This window comes from Dreissena polymorpha, chromosome 14, assembly GCF_020536995.1.
Source record: "Dreissena polymorpha isolate Duluth1 chromosome 14, UMN_Dpol_1.0, whole genome shotgun sequence".
Classification (NCBI taxonomy): Eukaryota; Metazoa; Mollusca; class Bivalvia; order Myida; family Dreissenidae; genus Dreissena; species Dreissena polymorpha.
The window spans coordinates 15,675,985-15,681,597 of record NC_068368.1 but is presented as its reverse complement, the minus strand read 5'-3'; the positions used below and the strand labels follow the sequence as shown (position 1 = coordinate 15,681,597).

Below are 5,613 nucleotides of genomic sequence, written 5' to 3'. Positions count from 1 at the left end.
AACGGGTGATGGACGTTTCGTGCCACTACCAGTTCGTGCCACTGATATTTGTGTAGGGAGACATTGGACGTTTCGTCCCACTGATAATATGATTATTGCTGCTACCTTATTTACGGGCAAAAGCTTTTTTGATAACCACGTATTTTTAATAAATAATATTTTACATTATTGTTTTCAAAATAGTATAATTGTTTCAAAAATGAAGTAATGCATCAAAAAAATTCAATCTTGAAGCCAGTAACATGTTCCTAGCTTTAAGATCTAGCATCTTATAATTTTGTGTGTTTTCTAGCCGCAGGAATTTAAAGCTGGTTCGGTGGCTGCGGTATAGTGGATATGGTGTCTGCTTAGTAACTGGGAGGTCTCTATATTGATCCCTTAAGTGGGAGCGTTCTTTAGATCACCCTTAAGACCCTAAGTACTGCTCATTGTCGGTTCGGGTACTACTTTAATGTACCCGGGGTACTCGTAAGTATACTTAGATGTACACCCGGTAAAGAAAATTAACTAAAATGTACCCGGGAATTCTTACGCTAAAGAAGTCATTGTCTTTCTTGGGTAAGCCGCTAGCAGAAGCATGTAAATGATGTTAGTAAATATATTCAGTACACATACAAATAATAGTTACACAATCAGTAATACTCAAACACTGTCATCAACTTACAAGAATATTTACATATATGAAGTTCCAAAGTGATGTTTTCTTTTGAAAAACTGTGGAATCAATGAAGTAACATTTGATTACCTTTTACAAAATTAACTTGAATTTATGGCGCTGCAGAGGCACACGCGTATCCCCATGCCGCATGTTTGACCCAGGGGCGCCCCAGGGTTGGTAATGGGGCCATGCATAATTGAGATTGACCATATTGTCATAAGATAAGTTCAGTATCAATTAAAAGTGAATTGGCGTAGAAATGAAGAATTATAGTACAAGGCAATTTTGGGTGGGTGTGGCCTATGAGAGCGGGGCGCCCCAGGGTTGGTATAAATGGGGCCATGCATAATTGAGATTGACCGTATTGTCATAAGAGAAGTTCAGTATCAATTTGAAGTGAATCGGTGTAGAAATGAAGAAATTATAGTAAAAGGCAATTTTGGGTGGGTGTGGTCTATGTGGGCGGGGCGCCCCAGGGTTGGTAATGGGGCCATGCAATGTTGAGATTTACCATATTGTCATAAGAGAGCGAGAATATAGATGCCAACTATAATGTGTAAAACAAATTATTTGTTTAACAAGTGTTTGTGATTTGTCAGGATAATAATAATTCGAAATCGAAAAGAACTCAGCAAATAAATTCGAAAGAAATCGGAGATTCAGGTAAAACATTTTAGACGGGTTATATTTACCAAAATTGTGTTTGGTTAAGACTGTCTCTATATGTAGTGAACCAGTCTATGAGACAGAACATGAAGAAGATGAGTATTCAGGGGAGATAATTGTGTAATCTAAATTCTGAAACGGTCTCATGTAGCGGACAAAAACATATAATGCGATAATATTTAGTGCGATTCGCTTCACAATTATGATGCCATTTGTATACTTTTTCCTGAGGTATGTTTTTACATGTGTTTTAGCATATGTCAAAGTGTTTTTGATTTGTTCAAGGTCATAAATAACATCGCGAAAATATATGTCGCGTGGCAATTTTTTTTAGATGCATCCCTATGTCTATTTTTGTCTACATTTCCATGTGTATGAACGGTTTACGCCCGCTACGCGGCCTTTTGCCCGTAATATATAGGCGGATAGGTGTGAATCTTCACGGGAAACTTTCACAACTTTGATTATCTCCTCTGTGCAACGTAAAAACATAATTGTTTTCTTTCAAGATTTATTTATTTATGTTAAATGTATTTTTTACATTCTTTTTTAGCGATTTCAAGATATAAAAGACATAAAAATGTATTTCAGTTAAACTGTTTAAGAGTGTACATGTTTCATATTATACATTTACAATATCGTGAGTGATTACATAAATATATTCAAACATTTTCAATAAATTGACAAAATTTACAATACCAGGAACATAAAGAAACATCACAAGTTATATTTCATTTTAAGATTTAGATCTATTTCACTTTTTACATTATACATTAACCATTTCAAAAGTGAATACATAAATATATCTATTCATCTACGTCTTCTTATTACTATTCTTAACAGGTTCTGATATGTTTTTATATTGCGATGAAGAACTAATGAAGCCAACTGATCTGCAAAAAGTTAATATTCAAATTCATTAAATTCGAGTTTGATTTCTGATGGACGCATATTAACCTTCAATAATCTGTGAATATTAAAGGGGCCTTTTCACAGATTTGTGGCATGTATTGAAGTTTGTTATTAAATGATGTATATTGATACATGTAAACATTAGATCTAAAAAGCTCCAGTAAAAGAACAAGAATAAAATTTAAAAAAGAAAACAAGGGCTGTTTGTAAAACATGCATGCCCCCCCATATGGGCTGTCAGTTGTGGTGGCAGCCATTGTGTGAATACGTTTTTTGTCACGGTGACCTTGACCTTTGACATAGTGACCTGAAAATTAATAGGGGTCATCTGCCAGTCATGATCAATGTACCTATGAATTTTCATGATCCTAGGCGTAAGCATTCTTTAGTTATCATCTGGAAACCATTTTACTATTTCGAGTCACTGTGACCTTGACCTTTGACCTAGTGACCTGAAAATCAATAGGGGTCATCTGCCAGTCATGATCAATGTACCTATGAAGTTTCATGATCCTAATCGTAAGAATTATTGAGTTATCATCTGGAAACCATTTTACTGTTTCGAGTCACTTTGACCTTGACCTTTGACCTAGTGACCTGAAAATCAATAGGGGTCATCTGCCAGTCATGATCTATGTTCCTATGAAGTTTCATGATCCTAGGCGTAAGCATTCTTGAGTTATCATCCGGAAACCATTTTACTGTTTCGAGTCACTGTGACCTTGACCTTTGACCTAGTGACCTGAAAATCAATAGGGGTCATCTGCCAGTCATGATCAATGTACCTATGAAGTTTCATGATCCTAGGCCTAAGCGTTCTTGAGTTATTATCCGGAAACCATTTTACTATTTCGAGTCACTGTGACCTTGACCTTTGACCTAATGACCTGAAAATCAATAGGGGTCATCTGTCAGTCATGATCAATGTACCTATGAAGTTTCATGATCCTAGGCCTAAGCGTTCTTGAGTTATTATCCGGAAACCATCTGGTGTACGGACCGACGGACCGACAAGTGCAAAACAATATACCCCCTCTTCTTCGAAGGGGGGCATAAAAAGTAACCCTCAGCTGGGCTCGAACCACTGTCCCCTGGGCCCGTATTCACCAACAATTCTATACTTAAGAATAAAGAATAAAGAAATAGAGGATATTTGTTCATGTCAGTGTAAGATCATTTGTTATTTCACGAGTGATCATATAAAATATTTTTTGACGAGTGGCGCAGCCACGAGTGAAAATATTTTTTTTCTATGATCACGAGTGAAATAACAAACGATCTTACACTGACATGAACAAATTTTCTGTTTCTTTTATGCCCCTTTTTCAAGAAAATAATTAACAGCTGTTTCCCTTACGCTGAAAAGTTACTCCTTCTCCCCTGGCGTGCCTATATGCAGTTCAAAACAAAAATGACGTCATTAGTGTGACGAAATGTCGTCATTATACCAGCGAAATTCTCCAGTTAAACTCTTTTAAAATGTAAATAAATGGTGAAAAAGCATAAAATAAAAAGAAAATGTGTTGGATTCGGTGGAATGTCGATTTTAATTCACTCGTGATCATAGAAAAAATATATATAATTATTTATGATAATCTAAAAATAGAAAAGGGAGTTCCGAAAATTTGTTCTTTTTACCGGTGAAAAGAACAATTTGTTTATTTTCACTGCTGTTATTTCGCTGCAGAAATGTCATATTTTATCATAAGGTATAAAAGAAAATTCTTTATTCTTTACTTTTCTAAGGACGTTCTTAGGTCGATTCTTTATCGGTATTCACTTTTAGAGCGCACAACCTCACACTTGGCCCAGCAATATTCATGATACATACAAAGACCTATCAATATACAGTATATTGATAGGTCTTTGATACATTTTAAAAGTGTAAATAAAATTTAACATCATAGCATTGCAACTCAAATTAAACAATAATAAAAGGGAATTAAATCGCATTCAATTTAATTACTATTTAATTACTAAATGGTAGGAAGGAGTACAGAGCAACAGAGTTACAACTTTTTGAGGAACGATGAAATGAAATTACGAACAAGTGTCAACTATATCCCTTCTTTTTAGATTTAAAAAAATATATATCATCATATAGTTAATATTTCAGATCATCAGTACGAATAAAGGAAGAAGCAGTAATAATTGGTGTAAAAGATCAATATTACATAGCTTGGTTGTTTATGTGACTGTTAAAAAAATAATTATACAAGAAACGCCCGTCCGAGAGAAAATATTAAAACAGTTTGACGATATAAAAAAATAACCCGATGACCTATGCATGTAGACCAAAACAGTGAAAGTGTGTCGAATGACATAATTTACAAGAGATGACACGATGACGTAAAAAATCCAATATAATTAAAGGGACAGTACTGTAAAATCAAATTACAAATAAAACCAGTTATGATTATTGACTAAAAATTCACTTGAATGGGGTATAAAAGACTGTAGCGTTTGATGGCTTACTCACATGGCAAATATAAATATCTTTATCGTCAGATAAAAAGCTGTTCATTAATTTCTATAAAAACAATACCGTTAAAATTCTTAACTTTATTGGTATGTGATATTTTAGAAAAGTTCTGTAATAAACAGAGATACTTCCACATCATCGTCTGGGGTGTTTTGTTTTTGTCCGAATATATGGTAGCTTACAAAGTTACTTAGTTCTAGATAATTGTTATTGCAATTCAATATCTATGTTTCACTTTGAAACACGACGTCATTACAGTTAAGGTATGATAACAAGCCATCGTCCTCTAATTATCTGCCCTGTCCGTTGATGGTTCAAGCTGTGACAGTAAGCGACTGCTTTTGATACCCCTTCTGAAATAGGGTGAGCTCCTGGTTGCCTGGTCTATGTGGACTGTTAATTAAGAGATTTTTTTATGAATTAACGTTTTTGTTTGACATATCGCAGGACGTCACAAAGAGAATTTCTGGAATATTTTACTTCTTTAGGGGGCTGAACTCCGACCATCTGATACGTATTGCCTTTAAACACGACGAATTTCGTACTTGCTCCCGTTATAGTAAAATTCGACCAGATCGGTTTTACCGAGAGTGCATAAACAGTTTATTATTTATTATTTGCTGTTGTATTGCACGTGTTATTATTTTAATTTCAGTTTAGCTTGCTTAGAGTGGATACACAATACAACTTATTAACCCCGAATTTAGTCGTACAGCTCCATGTGAACCTTGTCTAAACGCAAATTAAAAGGGATTCATTAGTTTTTCAACGCTACTAACCCAGTATAAGAACCTGTAAAGATTTTATCAAGGCAGATACATGTAAGTTGATTAGTTGTTTAATGCAACCACAGTCACAGTATAAGTACCCGCAATTAGTGGACGCAGATTGACAA

General features: G+C 34.8%; 1 long non-coding RNA gene across 5 annotated transcripts in view; it reads right to left on the bottom strand.

Annotated features, from left to right (window-relative positions):
• LOC127857559 (uncharacterized) overlaps positions 1 to 3,222 on the bottom strand; it is a 62,157-nt gene extending 58,935 nt beyond the window's left edge. Inside the window, exon 1 of one of the 5 annotated variants that reach the window (XR_008038467.1) lies at positions 2,971 to 3,222. This is a non-coding gene — a long non-coding RNA (uncharacterized LOC127857559). The other 4 variants (XR_008038469.1, XR_008038472.1, XR_008038470.1 and 1 more) reach the window with 4 other exon arrangements.
• Positions 3,223 to 5,613: the final 2,391 nt, after the last annotated feature.